This window comes from Crinia signifera, chromosome 2, assembly GCF_055691185.1.
Source record: "Crinia signifera chromosome 2, ASM5569118v1, whole genome shotgun sequence".
NCBI lineage: Eukaryota > Metazoa > Chordata > Amphibia > Anura > Myobatrachidae > Crinia > Crinia signifera.
Window position 1 is genome coordinate 325,138,544 of NC_139218.1, and position 25,220 is coordinate 325,163,763.

General features: G+C 42.2%; 1 protein-coding gene across 1 annotated transcript in view; it reads left to right on the forward strand.

Moving 5' to 3' along the window:
- Window positions 1-14,739: 14,739 nt before the first annotated feature.
- The window catches only part of ACKR5 (atypical chemokine receptor 5), a 65,076-nt gene continuing 54,595 nt past the window's right edge, over window positions 14,740-25,220 (forward strand). Inside the window, exon 1 of the mRNA XM_083169333.1 lies at window positions 14,740-16,320. The gene's annotated coding sequence lies outside the window, so the exon portion shown is untranslated. The remainder of the gene's footprint in view (window positions 16,321-25,220) is intronic.

The window sequence follows — 25,220 nt, forward strand, 5'->3', positions numbered from 1 at the left end:
TCATCTGGGACATGGGAAGACCCTTTTTCAGGGCAGGAGGATGGTGGTTGGAGGCCATCAAAAATGTGTTCCTGTCCAAATTTTTATAATAAACATCAGTGGAAAGGCAGCCATCCCTGACGGATACTGCAACATACTGCAACATCAAGAAACTCTGCCTCCGTCTGGCTACAAGTAAAAGTATATTTGATGGCAGTATTTTCAGAATTTACTCTGGTCATGAGCATCTCAAACTGCTCCTGCACACCCATCCACACCACAAAATTATCATTAATGTAACGGGTGTACAGAAGCTGGTGCTCTCGAACCCCAGGGCAATTCAGGAACACACGCTCCTCCTCCTGGAACATAAAGACATTAGCATATGAGGGTGCTACGGCTGACCCCATAGCACACCCTCGTAGCTGCAAATAATAATTACCGTCAAACAAAAAGAAATTGCGCTCAAAGGTTAAGCTCAACAGGTGTAAAAACAATGCATGATCAAATATAGTATCATCAAGATGATCTGTCAAAAACGCTTGCATAGCACTTAAACAACCTGTATGAGGTATGGAGGTATAAAGGCTAGCTACGTCCATGCAGCACAAGAGAGTCCCAGGGGGTTCCGTGGTAATATTTAATAACAATTTGAGGAAACTGGTGGTGAAATTACCATAATTTTTAGAATCCCAATGAGATTGCAATAATATTGAGGAAACATTATCTTATTCTTATAAGTTATTATTATAACTTATTCTTGTACCACAGTCATTATGTAAAGAAGATAATGTTTCCTCAATATTATTGCAATCTCATTGGGATTCTTAAAATTATGGTAATCTATGGACTGTTGTTTTAAATTGTATACTAATGCATTGTTTTTTTACTCCTCTTGATTTTTCCTCCATTGTGTATATATAAGTACTCTGTATATATATATATATATATATATATATATATATATATATATATCTTTTTATATATATATAGGCATAGCACGTAAAATTGGATATAAATGTTGCACATTATGTGCAGTGTTGTTGTATTCTGATATGCCCTCTGTTTTTAGTTTTTCTCCTTCTTCTATAATGAAGAAGATACGGTGGATATGCTGATATTCCTTTATTATAATGTATGTGCTTTTATTACCTCTTTTTAGTAAAGTTTGATCCTTATACTCATTGGTGCGCTCCTTCTGTTCTGTTTTATATATATATATATATATATATATATATATATATATTTTCGATGAGCTGGCACTCTCCTCTCGGTTTGCATCTGCCGGAGTGCACCGTCTGGCTACTGCATACAACAACTCCTCCTTAGACTGGCACTTCCACGGACTTGATGATAAATGATACAATGTCACACCAACTTGATAGCGACGTTTCGAACTTTTAATTAGTTCTTCATTAGGCAGCGTACAGACAATAAACATAAAAATAAACTGACCTTATATCCCCTTGTCTCCTCCTCGCGGCAAGCGCCGGTCATCCACGCACTTCCTGTCCAGGATCCGGAAGCTCTCACCCCCCGGAAGACGCTGTTCAGGGTTGCCATGGTGACCCGGCAATTGCTGCAATTACAGAGAAAAAAATGAAACAAAACATAATTGCAGAATAATCCACCTCATAAACGTGATTAATAGACTGTATCAAAAGTTATTAAAACCAACAGTTTGTAGTCATACAAAAGTACACGTCTTTTAGTGTAGTCTCCTAGTGAAAAAGTCGACTGTGCAGAATGTCAACTAATCTTTTTCTGTACACAAAATTTGTTCTTTTTTAGTCTAAACACACATTGAGATTCAGCTGCTCGTTTAGCCCCTTTGGTCTTACAGTATCCAACAAATAAATCCATTTGGACTCGAGTTTCAATAACTTTTTGTTCCTGTCACCCCGTCTGTGGTCATCTGCTATATGGTCAATTATCATGTGTTTGAATGTGGCCATGGAGTGCTTGGCCTCTGCAAAGTGCCTGGCAACCGGCTGTTCTGAGGTTTTACCACTCAGCGCAGCCCGTATTGCCATCCTGTGCAGCGCCATCCTCTCTTTGACCGTCCTCATGGTCTTCCCCACATAGCAGAGACCACAAGGGCATTTATCAAATAGACAACGTAAGTGCTATTACAGGATAAGGGATGCCTAATTTCATATTTTTTACCTGTATGGGGGTGTGTAAAAAATCTCCCCGTAAGCATGTGATTACAGGTAGTACATCCTATACATGAATGGCACCCATTTCTTCTACTCTGTACTCCTCTGGCTGCTAACATATGCTCTGTGACATCTGTCTTGACCACCCAATCTTTTATATTCTTTCCTCGCCTATAACATGGCATCACTCTGCTGTTCTTAAGGCTATTCAATTTTTTCTCTTGTTGTATACTGGGCCAGAGTTCTCTAGTTCGATGGTTTCATGTGCTGTGTTGAAATTTTGCACCCATCTTACTACCCCCTGCTTGTTGTCTTTATGTTTAGCCTGTAAGGTAGCTTCTCTGGTGGTATTCTCTACCCTCGTCCTTGCTTCTTTTATGATCTTATTAGAATAACCTCTCACTTTAAATTTATCCTCCATCATGTTAAGGTCAGAATTAAGCTCCCTCTCATCACTGGTGATCCTCTTAACTCTCAGGAGCTGAGAGTAAGGAAGACTATTGATGGTTGCTCTAGGGTGACAACTGTCTGCCCGGAGCAGCGTATTCCTGTCTGTTTCTTTGATAAATATCGATGTTTTAATTTTTTTATCCAGTACAGAAATATTTACATCCAAGAATGTCACTGTTTCGAGGCTAAGAGAATATGTGAACTTTATGGTGCTGTCTCTACCATTAATGTCTTCTACCAGTTCTACAAACTCATTGTAACTGCCTCGCCAAAACAGGATGACGTCATCTATGTACCTTTTATAGAAGTACACCTTCTCTCTGACGTCCCTGGTAAAAAAGAATGTTTGCTCAGTGACATCCATGAACGCATTTGCGTATGTCGGAGCGACATGTGATCCCATAGCTACCCCTGCCTTCTGCAGGTAGTAGCGACCATTGAAATAAAAGTAGTTACGATGTAACACAAGGTATAACAGCTTCATAAAAAAATCCAAATCTGGTCCCACATAATTGTCATTATTTGCCAGTAATGACCTAATGGCTGACATACCCTCCATATGTGGAATATTTGTGTACAGGCTGGAGATATCCAAAGTACACAACCACGTGCCCTCTGGCACCTCCCCCAAATCCCGTAACAGTGACAGCAATTGGGTTGTGTCCTTGAGATATGTCCCTCCAGCCTGTACATACGGCTGTAGAAAAAAATCACAGTACTTGGAAACATTATCAAATAATGAGTCCCTGGCGGAAATAATTGGTCTCCCCGGTGGATCCACAAGACTTTTGTGGATCTTGGGGAGACTGTATAGCAAGGGGACCCTGGGAAAATCCACAGTGAGAAACAGCTTTGTGTCACTATCCAAAATTCCCTTGCTAAAAGCGCTGTCCAGGACTGCATCAACCTCAATCTTTCATAGACCTCCTCATCTGACAGTTGTCTATAGATTTCTGCGGTGTATTTTTCCACGTCCATGGCAACAATCCCTCCCCCTTTATCTGCTGCCCTTAGGACTATATCTTTGTATCGGCTCAGATTTTGCAGAGCTGTCCATTCTTCTTGCGTCAGATTATTATGACGAGGCTCCGCCTTCTTTTGGCTTGCCGATACCTGCACATCCAGGGCTTTCATAAAGCTCAGAATGGAAGTGTTCTTACTCAAGGGGTCAAACTTGGATTTTCTTTTAAAGGTTGTCGTTGCATGGTTGTGGGTAGTTCTTTTGGTTTCTGTTCAAAATATTCTTTTAATTTGAGTTGTCTGCATAAACGGTACTGGTCAACTTTCCAATTAAAACCGTCGAAGTTGCTAGTTGGCACATATCCCAAGCCTTTATTGAGGACCGCCAATTCCGATGTTGTGAATGTCCTATTGGAAAGGTTGTAGATCGCACTCACTTGCGCCCCTTCTTCGCTTTTGCGGTTGAGGCGCTTGTTTTGGCCCCCTCTCCTCGTCCGACCGCCCCTGCTCCCCTGCCGGTGCGGGTTCTCACCCCTAAAGGGGGTAGTTGTCTTCCCCTCCCAGCATTACTGCTGTTACCGGTTTCTTCTCCAGAGGACGTCTCGGTCTCCAACCCGGAGCAGGCTCTGTTGTCATCACGGTTGCGTCTTCTGTATTTGCCCCCCCAGGGTCTCGGATTGGACTGGCCTGACAGCCAAGGGTACACTTTAAACTCGGCATAGTCTCTGTTAACAGCCTCAAATTTTTGTTTTTTGAAGCTGATTAATTCTTTTTTATAGTCAGCGACCTGTTTGTTAATTTTCTCCATGAGTTGTACACCCGTATCTTGTGACAAAGAGGTATGGTGCAATTTCTGCACATCTCCAATTTTAGACCGCATCACAGCTAATTCTCTCGCGGACTCCTCTATCACAAGAGTAATCAAGTCCAATGAGCACTTGTTACATACTGCTATCCACCGCCTTACAAATTCTTTATTAAATCGTCCAATGGTGGGCGAGTTTTTCACTCGAAAGCCCCGGGGTATTTTCCTTTCTCGCACGTATTCGGATAAGGTTATCCTGTGCAAAAGAAAGTCCACTTCTTTTTTCTTAAATTTCAGCAACAAATTGTGTAATTCCTCCGGGCTGCTTTCTCCATCATTTTCAGCCAATCTCTCTTTAAAGAGCACTGATTCTGTCTCGCTCTCTGAGAGGCTTACTGTTTCACATGGCGGTAGGTCTAGCCAGTTGATTCCTGGAATTTCATCCATGGTGTGTAGACTCATCTGCGGTGTCGACCTTTCACTTAACAGTGTTTTTAAAAGCCACAAAAGAAGCTTAAGGATACTCCTGCACCTCCGTGCAGACAAGATGTAATTCAGTGGCGTTTTCTCCTTATACAATGTTCTGTATCAATGCGGGTGAATCTTGCAGGGATGCCACGCTCCAACAGACTCCTCCAAACGAGGCTCCTGTGCATATATTTTCGATGAGCTGGCACTCTCCTCAGTTTGCATCTGCCGGAGTGCACCGTCTGGCTACTGCATACAACAACTCCTCCTTGAAACAAAACATAATTCTTTTGCAATTATGTTTTGTTTCATTTTTTTCTCTGTAATTGCAGCAATTGCTGGGTCACCATGGCAACCCTGAACAGCGTCTTCCGGGGGGTAAGAGCTTCCGGATCCTGGACAGGAAGTGCGTGGATGACCGGCGTTTGCCGCGAGGAGGAGACAAGGGGATATAAGGTCAGTTTATTTTTATGTTTATTGTCTGTACGCTGCCTGATGAAGAACTAATTAAAAGTTCGAAACGTCGCTATCAAGTTGGTGTGACATTGTATCATTTATCATCAAGTCCGTGGAAGTGACAGTCTAAGGAGGAGTTGTTGTATGCAGTAGCCAGACGGTGCACTCCGGCAGATGCAAACCGAGAGGAGAGTGCCAGCTCATCGAAAATATATGCACAGGAGCCTCGTTTGGAGGAGTCTGTTGGAGCGTGGCACCCCTGCAAGATTCACCCACATTGATACAGAACATTGTATAAGGAGAAAACGCCACTGAATTACATCTTGTCTGCACGGAGGTGCAGGAGTATCCTTAAGCTTCTTTTGTGGCTTTTAAAAACACTGTTAAGTGAAAGGTCGACACCGCAGATGAGTCTACACACCATGGATGAAATTCCAGGAATCAACTGGCTAGACCTACCGCCATGTGAAACATTAAGCCTCTCAGAGAGCGAGACAGAATCAGTGCTCTTTAAAGAGAGATTGGCTGAAAATGATGGAGAAAGCAGCCCGGAGGAATTACACAATTTGTTGCTGAAATTTAAGAAAAAAGAAGTGGACTTTCTTTTGCACGGGATAACCTTATCCGAATACGTGCGAGAAAGGAAAATACCCCGGGGCTTTCGAGTGAAAAACTCGCCCACCATTGGACGATTTAATAAAGAATTTGTAAGGCGGTGGATAGCAGTATGTAACAAGTGCTCATTGGACTTGATTACTCTTGTGATAGAGGAGTCCGCGAGAGAATTAGCTGTGATGCGGTCTAAAATTGGAGATGTGCAGAAATTGCACCATACCTCTTTGTCACAAGATACGGGTGTACAACTCATGGAGAAAATTAACAAACAGGTCGCTGACTATAAAAAAGAATTAATCAGCTTCAAAAAACAAAAATTTGAGGCTGTTAACAGAGACTATGCCGAGTTTAAAGTGTACCCTTGGCTGTCAGGCCAGTCCAATCCGAGACCCTGGGGGGGCAAATACAGAAGACGCAACCGTGATGACAACAGAGCCCGCTCCGGGTTGGAGACCGAGACGTCCTCTGGAGAAGAAACCGGTAACAGCAGTAATGCTGGGAGGGGAAGACAACTACCCCCTTTAGGGGTGAGAACCCGCACCGGCAGAGGAGCAGAGGAGCAGGGGCGGTCGGACGAGGAGAGGGGGCCAAAACAAGCGCCTCAACCGCAAAAGCGAAGAAGGGGCGCAAGTGAGTGCGATCTACAACCTTTCCAATAGGACATTCACAACATCGGAATTGGCGGTCCTCAATAAAGGCTTGGGATATGTGCCAACTAGCAACTTCGACGGTTTTAATTGGAAAGTTGACCAGTACCGTTTATGCAGACAACTCAAATTAAAAGAATATTTTGAACAGAAACCAAAAGAACTACCCACAGCCATGACAACGACAACCTTTAAAAGAAAATCCAAGTTTGACCCCTTGAGTAAGAACACTTCCATTCTGAGCTTTATGAAAGCCCTGGATGTGCAGGTATCGGCGAGCCAAAAGAAGGCGGAGCCTCGTCATAATAATCTGACGCAAGAAGAATGGACAGCTCTGCAAAATCTGAGCCGATACAAAGATATAGTCCTAAGGGCAGCAGATAAAGGGGGAGGGATTGTTGCCATGGACGTGGAAAAATACACCGCAGAAATCTATAGACATCTGTCAGATGAGGAGGTCTATGAAAGATTAAATAAAGATCCCACTGACATGTTCAAAATTGAGGTTGATGCAGTCCTGGACAGCGCTTTTAGCAAGGGAATTTTGGATAGTGACACAAAGCTGTTTCTCACTGTGGATTTTCCCAGGGTCCCCTTGCTATACAGTCTCCCCAAGATCCACAAAAGTCTTGTGGATCCACCGGGGAGACCAATTATTTCCGCCAGGGACTCATTATTTGATAATGTTTCCAAGTACTGTGATTTTTTTCTACAGCCGTGTGTACAGGCTGGAGGGACATATCTCAAGGACACAACCCAATTGCTGTCACTGTTACGGGATTTGGGGGAGGTGCCAGAGGGCACGTGGTTGTGTACTTTGGATATCTCCAGCCTGTACACAAATATTCCACATATGGAGGGTATGTCAGCCATTAGGTCATTACTGGCAAATAATGACAATTATGTGGGACCAGATTTGGATTTTTTTATGAAGCTGTTATACCTTGTGTTACATCGTAACTACTTTTATTTCAATGGTCGCTACTACCTGCAGAAGGCAGGGGTAGCTATGGGATCACATGTCACTCCGACATACGCAAATGCGTTCATGGATGTCACTGAGCAAACATTCTTTTTCACCAGGGACGTCAGAGAGAAGGTGTACTTCTATAATAGGTACATAGATGACGTCATCCTGTTTTGGCGAGGCAGTTACAATGAGTTTGTAGAACTGGTAGAAGACATTAATGGTAGAGACAGCACCATAAAGTTCACATATTCTCTTAGCCTCGAAACAGTGACATACTTGGATGTAAATATTTCTGTACTGGATAAAAAAATTAAAACATCGATATTTATCAAAGAAACAGACAGGATTACGCTGCTCCGGGCAGACAGTTGTCACCCTAGAGCAACCATCAATAGTCTTCCTTACTCTCAGCTCCTGAGAGTTAAGAGGATCACCAGTGATGAGAGGGAGCTTAATTCTGACCTTAACATGATGGAGGATAAATTTAAAGTGAGAGGTTATTCTAATAAGATCATAAAAGAAGCAAGGGCGAGGGTAGAGAATACCACCAGAGAAGCTACCTTACAGGCTAAACATAAAGACAACAAGCAGGGGGTAGTAAGATGGGTGCAAAATTTCAACACAGCACATGAAACCATCGAACATCGAACTAGAGAACTCTGGCCCATTATACAACAAGAGAAAAAATTGAATAGCCTTAAGAACAGCAGAGTGATGCCATGTTATAGGCAAGGAAAGAATATAAAAGATTGGGTGGTCAAGACAGATGTCACAGAGCACATGTTAGCAGCCAGAGGAGTACAGAGTAGAAGAAATGGGTGCCATTCATGTATAGGATGTACTACCTGTAATCACATGCTTACGGGGAGATTTTTTACACACCCCCATACAGGTAAAAAATATGAAATTAGGCATCCCTTATCCTGTAATAGCACTTACATTGTCTATTTGATAAAATGCCCTTGTGGTCTCTGCTATGTGGGGAAGACCATGAGGACGGTCAAAGAGAGGATGGCGCTGCACAGGATGGCAATACGGGCTGCGCTGAGTGGTAAAACCTCAGAACAGCCGGTTGCCAGGCACTTTGCAGAGGCTAAGCACTCCATGGCCACATTCAAACACATGATAATTGACCATATAGCAGATGACCACAGACGGGGTGACAGGAACAAAAAGTTATTGAAACTCGAGTCCAAATGGATTTATTTGTTGGATACTGTAAGACCAAAGGGGCTAAACGAGCAGCTGAATCTCAATGTGTGTTTAGACTAAAAAATAACAAATTTTGTGTACAGAAAAAGATTAGTTGACATTCTGCACAGTCGACTTTTTCACTAGGAGACTACACTAAAAGACGTGTACTTTTGTATGACTACAAACAGTGTTGGTTTTAATAACTTTTGATACAGTCTATTAATCACGTTTATGAGGTGGATTATTCTTTTGCAATTATGTTTTGTTTAATTTTTTTCTCTGTAATTGCAGCAATTGCTGGGTCACCATGGCAACCCTGAACAGCGTCTTCCGGGGGGTGAGAGCTTCCGGATCCTGGACAGGAAGTGCGTGGATGACCGGCGTTTGCCGCGAGGAGGAGACAAGGGGATATAAGGTCAGTTTATTTTTATGTTTATTGTCTGTACGCTGCCTGATGAAGAACTAATTAAAAGTTCGAAACGTCGCTATCAAGTTGGTGTGACATTGTATCATCTATCATCAAGTCCGTGGAAGTGCCAGTCTAAGGAGGAGGAGTTGTTATATATATATATATATATATATATATATATATATATATATATACACACAATATATATATATATATATATATATATATAGTCCAGTTGAATTGATCGCACTCTCACTTATGGAAACTGTAGTATATTTCTGCAGGTTTGCACTTCCTTATTTCTTTTTTATTAATTTTTTTCACGTGTTTTCACTAATTTTTGTCACATCGCTTGTTCTATTCAAATTGTCCTGCTCGATGCCAATGGACTCAGTGTATATAAATTAATGACGCATATGTAATAGGTTGTCTACAAATATTATATATAAAGAAATTTTTTTTTGTATATATTAACTATGCTCTATGGTAAATGTTTTGTACAGCAACTTCGTTGGATTTATTTCCAACAACAGTCCGATGGCATCGGTAACAGCAGGTCCCCGGCGTTACCCTTGATACCATAAGTCACTACCCATATATCATACATTTAGCCCAAAGACGCACGCGTTGTTAGCATCATAATTCACTGTTGCCATAGTCACAAGCCTAAGTCTGGGATGCGTGTCATCTACATGCGTGTCAATGACTGCTCTCTGTGTTCCGCTTACTTCCTACTTCTGGCTAACAGCCGGCATTAAGATGCGTTCCAAATACCGGATATCCGGTATCGCGGGCTATACGGGAATACAGCGCTGTGGTCCTTTACTCTAACTGGTTGCACACTTCCGGTAACTCGTTTCCGGAAGTGCGGCGTCACCCGCGAAAACGGCGGGAATTAGCTACACATGTGACTTCCGATATCAGGGTATATAAGTCCGGGCCTGGGCAGTCACTGGTATGGTTGGTGTACCTGAACCACGCTGATCTGCCTGATGTGTGCTGCTGCATAAGCTGAACGATTTTGCCTTTGTAAGTACATGGCTTAGAACTTTTTTGTTATTATAAAGGATGTTATATTGTAAATTTTGAAAGCACATTTTGCACTTCACTTGTAGTGATTGGCCTTATGTGATTTTCAGGCTCCTTGATAAAGGTCCAGATGTGGGACCGAAACGTCGGGGCTTCTGCAATTATGGCAAATGAATAATGGATATCTCCAAATGAAAATAAAACCACGATTTGATTTTATCAAAGTGTGTTCTCTTTGATATTGTGGAGAGTGTGCATTCCCAATTGGGAGAATTTTCTATATATATATATATATATATATATATATATATATATATATATATATATATTCTAAGAAAAGCACATAAGGAGAGAGAGGGCCTTGCTCCTGATAGCTTAGGTTGTACATTGTAAAGGGGAGGGGCAGACAGACAGAGGTGACACAGAAGGGGTAGAAGTGAGCATAAACAGAAGGTTAGGATGAGAGATGGCTGGATTTGGTGAAGAAGTGGGTCTTGGGAGCCCTTTTAAAGTTTTGTAAGCAGGTGAAGAGTCTGATAAGGAGGGGTAGATAATTTCAGAGATAAAGGAGCATAACGGCCAAAATCTTGGAGGCAGGAATGGGAGGAAGTAACCAGTTGGCAGGAGAGGCGGCATAAATTTGTGGAGCAAAGAGGGCGGATGGGAGTGTAAAGAGAGATAAGGTCAGATATTAAGTGGGGGAGGAATGGGTAAGGAGTTTAATTTGTATTCAGAAGGGAAAGGTAGCAAGTTTTGGGCTTGTAGGGGGGGGGGGAGGCATAGCACATTTGGAGAGAAAGATGAACCTGGCAGCAGCACTGAAGATGTATTTGTTGGAGTGGATTGAGGCATTTAACAGGGAGGCCAGGATGGAGAAGATTACAGTAGTTCAACTGGAAAGACCAGTGAGTAGATGAGGGTAGCATCCTGGGTGAGAAAGACTGATCCTAAAAACATTTTTTTTTTTAGGTGGAAATCGCAGGACTGTGAGAGATGCTGAATTTATGTTTTAGAGGAGAGGGATGAATCAACAATAATGCCAAGGCAGTGTACTTGGGGGCTAGAGTAGATAGTTGTTCCATCAGTAGATAGTGAAGTTATGGGATGTAAGGAAGGTGATCAGCTCAGTCTTAGGCATGATGGGGGAAATTTAGAAACATTGACGATTACAGCCGATCCCGTGTACGAACAGATACGGCCAGGATTGTCTGTATTCATCCAAAAATATGAACTAAGAAGCATAAATCATTTTGAAAAATGACCCGCCCCTCATGAGCATAACAAGTCCCATGCTCTTTGAGCTGGTCCTAGTTTTTCGAATACTGGGAAAAAATTAAATGGGGTCCCCCTGAATAAAAAAAAAAAAAGCACAAGGCTCTTTGCCTGGTAGGAATATGCATAGAAAAAAACAGTGATGATTTTAACTTAAATGTTTAGATTAAAAATTTGAACTAATACTTCTTTGAATCTAATACTGTACTTGTGGCTATGCTATATATATAGATATTGTAGGGGCTCTGCACACACTAAATTAACTGATAATAAATAGTGGAGATTTGGTTCATGAATTGATCAATGCATTTAAGCCTGCAGCCCCCTTCACGGGACCCCACTTTTCTGCAGGTCCTAACACTATAGCTGAAAATGGGTACAATACACATAGCATTCACATCAATGTTTGATTCCAGGCATGCTATCTGGTCTAAAGCTCACAGCACACTATGCTTTTATATGTGAGCAGTTACCAACACACCTGTCACTAATCATCTAGGGAAATGGTTAACATAAGCTATGGAATCTTAGTTAAAACAGGGTGCATGAGAGAATGTGACCACAATAAACCTAATTTAAAAAATTAATCTAATAAACAATATATACACTAAACATCGGCACTCACCTTTCCTAGTTTTGGGGTGCCCTATGGCTTGTGACCACATTGTTTAAACAGACATTGTAGGGGCTCTGCACACACTAAATTAACTGATAATGAATAGTGGAGATTTGGTTCATGAATTGATCAATGCATTTAAGCCTGCAGCCCCCTTCACGGGACCCCACTTTTCTGCAGGTCCTAACACTATCACTGAAAATGGCTACAATACACATAGCTATCACATCAATGTTTGATTCCAGGCATGCTATCTGGTCTAAAGCTCACAGCACACTATGCTTTTATATGTGAGCAGTTACCAACACACCTGTCACTAATCATCTAGGGAAATGGTTAATATAAGCTATGGAATCTTAGTTAAAACAGGGTGCATGATATATATATATATATATATATATATATATATATATATATATATATACAGATGGGGCAGGCCTCTTCTTTTCTGGCGAATCGCCAGAACGTCACCGCTGGCGATCTGCCAGCAGCCTGCCTCACAATCTGACTGAGACGCGCGTGGGTTTAGGGGGGGGGGGGTGTGGGCAGGTGGCGGGGACCCCGGGTCACCGCCGACAAGCCGGCAGTGACCCGGGGGAAGCGGTGGAAGCGCCGTCGGAAGGGGACACGCGCGCCTCTTGTGTGCGCATGTCCCCTTCTCACTATAGAGATGGCGCTGGCGGGGGATGGCGGCTGATGTCGCCATCGCCATCCCCTGCAAAGATGGGACCTGCCCCATCTGTATATATATATATATATATATATATATATATATATATATATATATATATATATATATATATATATAGGTGAAAAGTGCTGACCACATCTTGGTTTATTGTTTGTATGAGGAAGCTGTAGTACAATATACTGTACTGTACATATACTACATAAAAATACATAATAATGTACTGTAGGCTTACAAAGAGTGGCGACAGGGGTGGTCATCCCAGGGCCCTCACACTTCCCCCCCTAAGTCGAGTATGCCACTGGTACTGAAATCGAAACAGAGCATGATTCAGCTGTGTCTCCGATTTCCACACTACACAGCTGCTGCCATTGTTGCCCACCAATGTGCTGCTGTAGTCACTGTCAGCATCTCGTGGGATTTCACAGTCACTGCCATGGGTGATTGAATTTCTATGATGCCCAGGAGCTAACTCAGCTTACTCAGCGGTGCCAGCAGTGTGTTGTAGGTTGGCAGTAGGATTTCAGCTTTGTGGCACCAGACTTATCAGTTATTGTGAATTATTCATAAACAATAGCACTATATACTATTTCCATTAGGTACCTAATACTCCTTTCACACAGAAAATCAAATTACTAGGCTAAAAAATTCTTCACGGTAGTTTGCCTTTCAATAAGGGTCCTTTTCTGTGTGAAAGGGTCAACCTGGGTTGTAAATCCTCAGGCTTTGACCCTGGAATTTACCAGGGTCGGAGGATTTGGGATTTTCGACTTGGGTTGACCCTTTCACAGAGAAGAAATACATGTGTTAATCTGCAAATTACCGGGTAGATATTTGTAACCTGGTAATTCTGTGCGAAGGGGAGTCAGGCTAAGAGCGCTAATTGACCCAACACTGAAAATGCAGAATAAAAGCCAGGAATTTCAGACATTTCTGTCTGAAGGCGGTATTACTTTATTTAATTACTATTTTGAGTGCTACCTTTCGTAATCTTATGATGTCTGTCCATTTTTAGGTATTAGTCCTTTAATTTTAACAAAAGTATTGAGTCCCATTTTCTTCCCATTTTTGTTAATCCATTTCTTACTTTTTTTGTATTTTCTAATAATTAATGCACCAAAGATTAATTTGTGCATTCAAGAAAATACTTTTAATGATAATAATTGCTTATTTATTGTGTTATTCGGTACTTATGCAGTATCTGGGCGCCTGATTTAGAAATCGGGTCGGATCGGGCACATCGCATCGCATGCGACCAAATCGGATGCGATGCGATGGACCCGATTTTTCCATAGGATTCAATGTTAAAATGGACTGAGTCAATTTTAACATGGAATTCAATGGGAAAAGGGGTCCTTTTCATACCCCTACTATCCAAGTGGGCATGGAGTTGGATATAAACCTGTGGCGAGCGTAGCGAGCCACCGAGCCCGAAGCGTGGCGAGCGTAGAGAGCCCCGCGAGGGGACACAGAATACCGTCCCCTCGCGGGGCTCGCTTCGCTCGCCACGCTTCGGGCTCGGTGGCTCGCTACGCTCGCCACAGGTTTATATCCAACTCCATGCCCACTTGGATAGTAGGGGTATGAAAAGGACCCCTTTTTCCCATTGAATTCCATGTTAAAATGGACTCAGTCCATTTTAACATTGAATCCTATGGAAAAATCGGTATGGTCGTATGCGATGCGATGCGATATCGCATCGCATCTGATTGTATGCCTTAAGTTAAGGCATACAATCAAAAAATCGGGCGCCCAGATAATACATAAGTACCTGTTATTCTTTATATTATGCAAGATATTTGGAACATTAGGGTACATTTTGTAAAGTGTGATTTGCATTTTGTTTTTCAGAAAAATTATGGGTGAGATTTAATAGGATGAGAGATTCAGAAAATGAGAGATTTGGGAAGAAATCTCCAGTTTTTTTAAAGCGGCAATCAGTTATATGGCAAAATCAAACTGGTTTTGCAGTGTAGATGATTGCCGCTTTAAAAAAACTGGAGATTTCTACCTAAATCTCTCATTTTCTGAACCTCTCATCCTATTAAATCTCATCCATTATATCTACTGTCTTAAAAAATTGAACACAATCACAGTGCTGAGTGATAAATTATACTTTATTTTTATAACCGCTATAAAATCACTTTTATTGATAGGGGCCCCCACAAGATTGTTGTCCAGGACCCCCATAGCCCTTAGTCCGACCCTGACTGTAGGTATGCAATCAACTGTGCTTCATCAATGGGTTAAGTATGTGGCATAGAGATTTAAAACTTGGAAATCCCCACCTCTCCTGTCTTGCCAAGAAACACTAGTTAAAAAAAAAAAGAGAATTTCTGTGCAAAGTTCAAAAACAAGAGGCCGTCTGTTTAGTTAGAGCAGAGGCTGTGGTGTTACTTTCTTTCCTGATCAACACGCGCACACAGTATTTTACAATAGAATATGATGTATGACAGTTTTAAACAGGAAAGCTAACTGTTAATATATTTCAATATGACTGTTAATGGGGACATTCCTAGAAGTTAAAAGGAAAAGGTGCAATTGATGAATGTCTTAAAGGTGGTGTCCTATTGTACTTGTATAAATATTTGCCTTTCAGTTATTGCTTATGCTATTCCGTATGATCATGGTTTTTTGTTTCCTGCAGCCGTATATCAAAATATATCTCTAGTAAGGGATTGTAAATATGATATTCTGGGATACGGCCACTAGGTCTACAAGGCTTAGGTCGACCACCATAGGTCCGCAGTCACTAGTAAGAAACAGGAAATAGGTGCACATGCATTAGGTCAACATTAAAAATGTCGACATGAGTTTTTCGTGTTTTTTCCCCCCAAAAGGTGGTTATTCATACTTTACTATCCAAGGGGGCAAAGAGTGAGAATATAATAGTGCCTGAAGCATGGTGAGTGAAGCGAGAAATTGTGAGGGGACCCGGTACGTTTATATACTGTGTCCATGCCGACATAGACAGCAAAAATAACCATTAAAAACTCTTGCCGACCATTTTTCTAATGCTTCTGTCGACCTAATGGCCATGTCGACTTAATGCATGTCCACCTTGTGATTGTTGACCTACAGTGGTTGACCTTATAACTGTTTATATAAGTTCTGTCGACCCTGTCGACCCGTACCCTTTCCAATAATTATTTGAGCTGTTTGTACAGTAGATTAGCTGGTTCTGACTGGAAAAGCTGATCTTTTGTTTTTTTTTGTACTCTCTTGATGTATTTTATAATTAAAATCTTAATGCAGTCTTCAATGCACTCTGGTTGCCCTTAGTGCCCCGCAGATGCTGTGCTCATGGCTGGTGGTTCCTGTTTTTGTCAGACTGGCATACTCACAAGTACTGTACAATGTGTCCTTTTTAGAAAAGCTGGTGGATATCCAGCGAAACGCGTCAGAATACAGCACCCCCACCTTCTTTTCCCTGTGCAGATGTGGAACAAAGGAAATTTCTACACACGGATACCTGAATCAGGACCCTTAAAGTGGACATTGTCACCCATTGGGGATTACAAATAATACAACCAAGGACAGCGCATTCATCTCACGGGGACCACCTCTAATACAACACGGAGCAGTGGCAGCCATCCCAGACATGTGAGTCCAGCAACTGTCCCCCCTTTAATCTTTTGCCCATCGGGAGTCCAATAGAAACAGGATCCCTAGTGGGGTGCACTCCCAAAATATCCCCAAGTCACCTAAGGGGAGTTCTTTCAAGGCTGGCACCATTTACTGTACATGCTAATTCAAGCTCATCATGTGCATTATACATCACAAATTGTTTATGTAGATGTCATGTAGATGTGTTTTTTAGTGTAATTTTATGTTTTTTTTATATGTATTTGTATTTTATTTCTTTATTAAATCGGTTCAAATTACTGTGTGATTTCATTCCTCAAAAAAAAAAAAGCGCAGTTTAAAATTTCTTCTTTACTGTACGATGTGTGCAAGTTAATATAGAAACTTACAAGCCTCATTAGTATCAGTGTTACAGGGTTCAGCTTATGAGGATCAGTAAACTGTAATGAAGTTGGGGAGGAGGACGCATTCCATACAGTATCTACCAACCCGATTTATGGGACTGTCCCACATCCCACCCATTGGCAACAGTGTCCCATGGTTGGGAGCAGTTGGATGTTTGTGTTAGTACTGTCAGACCAAAATTGACCACAAACCGCTAAATATTTCCTCTGTACTGTACCATACGGCATATTGAGTGGAGTGTAAATGGGTGGGACTTCCCCTGTAAGTTGTCCTTCTTAATAATTATGCAACCATAAAAAAATTACAAAGTTCATTGGTTCATGACGTATTATTATTATTATTATTATATGAAATTGGCAATCATCAACTAAGGGCTTATTACTAAGCAATGAAATAATCAAATTACCATATATACTCGAGTATAAGCCAACTTTTTCAGAACCTTTTTTATGCTGAAAAAGCCCCCCTCGGCTTATACTCGAGTGAGGGTCCCACTCAATAAGTTTTCCCAGTTTTTTGTTGTAAAATTAGGTGCCTCGGCTTATATTCGGGTCGACTTATACTCGAGTATATACAGTAAGCGGAGAGCCACCCGCAGTCCACACGGCATCCCAGCATCCCTGCAGGCATGCGAACGGATGATTTACATAATTATCCAATTGCAGCCTTGGGTGCGGGGGAGAATCATTCTATGGTCGGTGACCATCAAATGATTTATTCATAGCTCGCAGATCTGAGACACCTCTATGGTGTCTCTGATCTGCGGAAGCCCTGTGCGAGGACAGGGCGGACAGCGTACATCCGCTGACATCAGCTGCCCGCCCCTCGCACCCACGTCACCAGGCAATTAGCATTGAGCTCCCAGCGTTTTCATGGGAATGCCCATGAAACGCTGGGAGTTCCCATATGCAAATTACCCAGCCCACCACCTCACGCCCCTCCACGCTCCTGGCCGAATTTCTGTGTGTGAGCGCTGTGGGTGCTCGCCGCTCGCACACAGCTGCTGCACATGCGTAGTCACAAACAATAGGTCTCCCGTGGGAACAATTGAATCAGAATACCCCCTATTGTGTGTGTTGGAGACAGGAGGGGGACAAGGTCACTACTCTGGCAGGGCCAGATCATAACAATAAGTGACTGGCTGATGAGTAGCCTCACAGGTCCTTTGGCCTACCGGGAATCTTCCCTGTAAGGTCTATGGTACTAGGTGCTGCAAACAAGGGGAAAACCATTCAATAAGAAATAAAAAAAGACACGGTCATATTTTATCTCTGGTGCATTGCATTGTTTCAGTGTAAGGGGTATGAGGCATATTTAACCCTTTGAGTGCCAAGTGAATTTGTCAAAATAGTTGGGAAATTGGCAAACAAGCATCTTTATTCATCATAATGACCAACATATTTTATATACATTTTTATAACAAATGTGGCATTTTTGGCGGATATTTTGAAAATCTCTCACAGAGATGTTGGCACTCAAAGAGTTAAAAACATAGTGCAAACCGATTAATCGATTATTGTTATCAGTCTAGCACAAGACTGTTGTAGTGTTTAAATAGGCCTTAAGAATGAGGAGCGGCTGGTCCCTGTGTGTCCTTGATATTTACTGATATGAACTTAAAACATCTTTCATCTGCCTTCCTCAGCAGATTTGTGCTGCTGGGGTCAATGCTGAATGGTATCCTTTCTGGAAGTACTGTATCTTTGCTGGCTGCTTCCTTGTCTCAGTGATATTTCTTCTTCCTGTCTCCCTCCTTCCTAGCAATTTCTTAAATGTAAAGCTTCCAGGAATTGTTTGCTGATCTCACAGCATTACTCTCGCTCCCTGACCTCTTCTAATTCCAGTTTGTTGTAAAGAATTCCTTGTGTACTCCAGTCAAACTATAGTTGTAATACTTTATTATGTAGCATAATACCACACCTTCCTGGCTTATATTTCATGTGACAGAATTCCAGAACCATCCTGTGTTCTATTTTATTATATTGCATAATTCCACCATTCTATAGAATATCTAATCTTGTATTATAATCACACCAGCCTACAGTACGTTATATTTTATTTTATAGGATGGTACCACACATAGGGGCAGATACATTAAGCCTTAACAAGAGATAAATGCAAGGCTGATAAAGAGAGATAAACATCCAGCCAATCAGCTCCTTGCTCATTTTTTTTTTGAAACACAGCCTGTGACATGGCAGTTAGCAGGTGATTGGCTGGACGTTTATCTCTCTTTATCACACTTGCATTTATCTCTTCTTAAGGCTTAATACATCTGCCCCATTATCCTACGTTGTTGACATGAAACAACAGAGATGCAACTGAAGTGCAGACTTTTAGTTTATTCAAGGGGTAAAACAAAAATATTGTATGTATCATTTTGTATGTAGCATTTTGCGACCAATAAATACAATTTTCATATTTAATACTTTGTTGGAAATTCTTTGACTGCATGAATCTGGAACCCATGTACATCACAAAATGCTGGGTTTCCTCCTGTGTTATACTATACTTTGCCAAACCTTAATTGCAGCTGTCTTCTCTGATTGTTTGCTTGTGGGGTTTTCTGCCTTTTGTTTTGCCTTTAGTTCTGCTCAGTATGGGTAAGTGGATAAGATCAGTTGACTGACTCGAATATTGCAGAATATTTCAATTCTTCGCCTGAGCAGACTCGCGAGTTGCTTTTCAGCACATTTATTTTTGTCACTGTTGATTCATACTGTGAATCAACTTGACTAAGGGGGTTATTCTAGTTCATTCTTTCTGACAAAATCCTTCTTAGATGGACAAAACCATGTGCACTGCGGGTGGGGCAGATGTAACTTGTGCAGAGAGAATTAGATTTGGGTGGGGTTTTTCTTCAAAGTGAGATCTATATTGCAGTGTAAAATAAAGCAGTCAGTATTTTCCCTGCACAGAAACAAAATAACTCACCCAAATCTAATTCTCTCTGCACATGTTACATCTGCCCCCCTGCAGTGCACATGGTTTTGTCCATCTAAGAAGGATTTTGTCAGAAAGAATGAACTAGAATAAACCCCTAAATCTGGATGAATTTACCAGCCTCTTCTGTCTTCTGTCACATCATTTATAAATATTAGCAAGCCAGTGCCATTGGAACCTTATGCCATCACACTGGCTCCAGAGTGTTTTACAGATGCTTCAGATCATAAGCTATCCAAGGCTTCTACATAATCATACCTACCTACCTCCCGGAATGGCCGGTTCGGGTCCCAAAAATTGGATCCCCCTCCCGACAACCTGGAAGAGTAGGCAAGCCTCTTATATCTCTTCGTTTATCTCAAAATATATCCCCACCCTACCTCTCCGCTCTGCACAAGATCTGCGTCTCACCCACACTCATTACTTGCTCCCACTTACACTTGCAGGATTTTTGCCCTTCCACTCACACTAAGACTCTCCTCTAACCTCCGAACTTTCAAGCATTCCCTGAAAACTCACCTCTTCAGGCTAGCTTATCATATTCAGGACCCCCACACAACCTCCAGTAGCATTTATATCTAATTGCATCCCATCAGGACTGTCTTGTAATTGGATGGGACTGCCATGCTATGGAATTCTATTCTTATGTATCCCTCCTATTATCCCTATAGATTGTAAACTTGCGAGCAGGGCCCTCCTACCTCCATGTCAGTTTGTATCTACCCAGGCTTGTTGGGGAGTGGCAAAAATTACAGCAAGCCCCGCCCCCAGATTTGTATTGGCAAAGTACTGTATAACCTGTTTTTCTATTCGTTACTTATGTAGTATCTGGGCGTCCGATTTAGAAATCGGATCGGATCGCATTGCATCGCATGCGACCAAATCGTATGCGATGGTCAAGATTTTTCCATAGGATTCAATGTTAAAATGGTCTGAGTCCATTTTAACATAGAATTCAATGGGAAAAAGGGGTCCTTTTCCTTTCCCCACTATCCAAGTGGGCATGGAGTTGGATATAAACCTGTGGCGAGCGTAGCGAGCCACCGAGCCCGAAGCGTGGCGAGCGTAGCGAGCCCCGCGAGGGGACACAGAATACTTTTTAAGAAATATGCGTCCCCTCGCGGGGCACGCTTCGCTCGCCACGCTTCGGGCTCGGTGGCTCGCTGCGCTCGCCACGCTATATAAAATCAACTCTATGCCCACTTGGATAGTGGGGAAATGAACAGGACCTTCTTAACATTGAATCCTATGCAAAATCGCATCGAATCGCATCGCATCGCATCGCATCTGATTGTATGCCTTAAGGTAAGGCATACAATCACAAAATCGGCAGCCCAGATACTACATAAGTACCTTCTATTCTTGAGGCTCATAAATGATTTTTGCTTATGCACACTCCACAATATTATACTCTGCTATCTAGTGCTTAAAGTGGTCCTAGAGAGGTGATGGAACTCATTTCCCCTCCTCGCCCACCCCCACCACACTGTGAGCAGAAGGAACGCAACATGAAAAAAGGGGTATGGTCTCACAAAGGGGCGTGGTCACAAAGCAGTGGCTGTATAATTTGAGAATACAGTAAAAGCCTGCCCAGGCTTAGTGTGTTACAGATATTTAGGTGTGTGAAGAACATGGGCTAGTCCAGTGATGGCTAACCTTGACACTCCAGCTGTTGTTGAACTACACATCCCAGCATGTCCTGCATCACTTTTAGCATGGCCAAATAGTAAACCTGTAGAAGGGAATGCTGGGATGTGTAGTTCAACAACAGCTGTAGTGTCAAGGTTAGCCATCACAGGGCTAGTCATTTGTCAGCCCAGTGTACTGTTTATAAAGTATACATAAAAATCAATAATTGGTGGAGTGTCACATTGATTTCACAGCAATTGTTTAGTATAAATTAGAGATGTGCGGACTCGGATTCCAGAGATCTATGGTCCACTGGTGCTGCCTGCTAGTGCCTGCACTGAATAGAGGCTGCCAGTACCTACTCAGTCCACTGGTGCCACTGGCAGTGCTACTGCCTAAGTACCTAGTAGTACTATCTACCTACTAGGCTGCTATATATTATTTAATTAAAAAATAATACCTGTCCTGCAGTGCTGCGTGGAACTGTAAAAATTAACTCCATGCTGCTGGTGCACTGACGTGTGCCAACCAGTACCTACTGCAATATATATAATTATTATAAATTCTGCTGGTGCATATAGTAGTCTGCTACTGCTGTAACTACCTGTGTGGTGGCCACTGGCAGTGCTACTGCCTACCTAGTAGTTTCTCTACCTACTAGGCTGCTATATTATTTAATTAATTATATATAGTCCACTGGTGCTGCCTGCTAGCGCCTGCACTGAATAGAGGCTGCCAGTACCTACTCAGTCCACTGGTGCCACTGGCAGTGCTACTGCCTAAGTAACCTAGTAGTACTACCTACCTACTAGGCTGCTATATTATTTAATTAAAAAATAATACCTGTCCTGCAGTGCTGCGTGGAACTCTAATAAATAATTCTATGCTGCTGGTGCACTGACGTGTGCCAACCAGTACCTACTGCAATATATATCATTAATTATTATAAATTCTGCTGGTGCATATAGTAGTCTGCTACTGCTGTAACTACCTGTGTGGTGCCCACTGGCAGTGCTACTGCCTAGCCCTACCTAGTAGTTTCTCTAAATACTAGGCTGCTATATTATTTAATTAATTATATATATATATATATATATATATATATATATATATATATATATATATATATATATATATATATATATAGTCCTCTGGTGCTGCCTGCTAGTGGCTGCACTGAATAGAGTACTGAGTCCACTGGTGCCACTGGCATTCCTACTGCCTAAGTACCTAGCAGTATTACCTACCTACTAGGCTGCTATATATTATTTATTAAAAAATAATAACTGTCCTGCAGTGCTGCATGAAACTGTAATAAATAATTCCATGCTGCTGGTGCACTGACGTGCCAACCAGTACCTAATAATTATTATAAATTCTGCTGGTGCACATATACAAGTATTGCTGATGTATCTACCTGTCTTGTGCCTAGTACTGCCGTATCTACCTGTCTTGTGCCCACTGCCATATCTACCTGTCTTGTGCCCACTGCCTATTACTGCTATATCTACCTGTCTGCTGCCCACTGCCTAGTAGTGCCGTATCTACCTGTCTGGTGCCCACTGCCTAGTACTGCCGTATCTACCTGTCTTGTGCCCACTGCCTAGAACTGCCGTATCTACCTGTCTGGTGCCCACTGCCTAGTAGTGCCGTATAGGCTACACTGTGTATCACCGGTTTCAGGAAGAGGCACGAATCGCCCACTGCCCCTCGGCTGCACATCGTAAACACAATCAAGCCAGATATGATTAGGAAAGAAGCCACCTGTAAGAAATGGTATACAGCTCCAATGCAGGGGTAAAAGTGGTCCTAAAGAGGTGGGGGAACTCTTTTCCATCTGCCACCTAGTAATTGATTAGCACCCTCCCCTCCACCCATTAGGCAATGATTTAGGAGATGACTGGTAATAATAAATTAATAATAATCACAAAATTAAACAATCAGATTAAATTAATTAATAATAATCATAATCACACAATCAAGCCGGATAGGGGTCTTGTTGGATATTAAACTGATCGAAACAGTTACACACTTGCAGAGAAACTCTGTGCTGCACGAATCGCCCACCGCTCCTTGGCTGCACGTGGTAAACAGTGCAAGATCAAGCCAGATAGGGGTCTTGTTGGCTGCTTAACTGTACATGTACGGTTAGGTAGGAAGCCACCGGTTGCTGAAAAGTGATACATCTCCAACTCAGGGGTTCTAGAGAGGTGGAGGAACTCTTCTATATGCCACCTAGTAATTGATTAGCCCCCTCTCCTCCACCCATTAGGCAATTATACAATCAGATTAAATTAATTAATAATAATCATAATCACACAATCAAGCCAGATAGGGGTCTTGTTGGATGTTAAACTGATCGAAACAGTTACACACTTGCAGACAAACTCTGTGCTGCACGAAACGCCCACCACTCCTTGGCTGCACATGCATAGGTGCCGGTTCTGTGGGTGCTCAAGGGCCCGAGCACCCACGGAAATTGATGAGCACCCCTGGGCCTGAGTCGCACTGCTGGGCCACCATATTAACTTGCTAATTTGCAGCTGCCGCACCCGCATCGCCAGCCCTGCCGCCTGGCAAACAGTATGCCATGAAGAGTGTATTCCGTCCGCTCTTTAGTGACACGGTGACTGCCGCATAAAAGATGCTGCCCAGCGCCATTAACAGAGCTGACAGAAGCATCTTCCTGGCATTCCTGTGCATGGGGTACTTACTGTTATCATAGAGAAACAGCTGAAGGTACACAAGTTATGTGTAAAAAGGGGAACTCTGTTGCCGTAATTTGAATATTGGAGACAACTGTGCTGCGTATTGGTATTATTTTGTGGCCACGCCCCTTCCCCTATACACTCCCCTATATTTTTGGCTTGAGCACCCACCAGCAAAAACATAAATCGACACCTATGTGCACCTGGGAAACAGTGCACGATCAAGCTAAATAGGGGTCTTTTTGGAACCTAGTTTTTTAAACTGCCATCCTGTCTGCCACTGCAGTGCCACTCTTACATGAGCCACGTGTTTGTGCCGCACACTTGTGTGGCTTAGCATAGTTATCCAGCTACCTCGGTGCAACCTTTTGCCCTAAAAACAATATTGTGAGGTGTGAGGTGTTCAGAATAGACTGGAAATGAGTGGAAATGAATGTTATTGAGGTTAATAATAGCGTAGGAGCAAAAAAAAAAAAATACTGCGATTTTAGCAATTTTTATGCTTTAAAAAAAAAAAAATCAGAACCCAAAATGTTTAGGGGGTGTTTTGGCAAAACCCATTAGAACCCAAAACCTGAAGGTAATCAGAACCCAAAACGCGAAAAGTGGCCGGTGCACATCCCTAGTTATAATATGTATAAGCCTCAATTTACAGTATACAAAGAGGGAGGATAAATGTTTTTCTAGTTTCAGTTTTTTTCTACCATATAACCTATTTAAAGCAGCTTGGCAAAATACTGTTGATTGACTGCTCTTGTGACTATTATGTTATGATTAACTCCCTTAGGGCATTAAGACCTTTGGCACATAGGTCTACAGTATACTAATTTTTTATATTGGAAATGTGCAGGTGCGTTGTCATGGGTGGGAAGCACTCATTCTCATTCCCATTTGGTACATAAGAGCCAGTGGCTGTCAGTGACAGCCCAGTTCCTGTACAAGAAGAGCTTCCAAAGTGTCATGCCCGAAAATAAACAGGACATAATTGTACTGCCAAGTGCACAAAGGCACCACACAGGCATACAGCTATATCCTGTTGTGCAAAGGGGATACATAATTCCGAAGTCAGAGGACTTAGAGGTTGTGTGTCAGTTATGGTCCACTCTTGTCAATGTAATTCTTCAATTGTTTTATATGACGGGTGATTGAAAAACAAAAAGACTGCATTTGTTTTTCTGTCCCATAGGAAGACATGGCAAGGATATGCTGGTTATTATGAAGCTCATACATCAG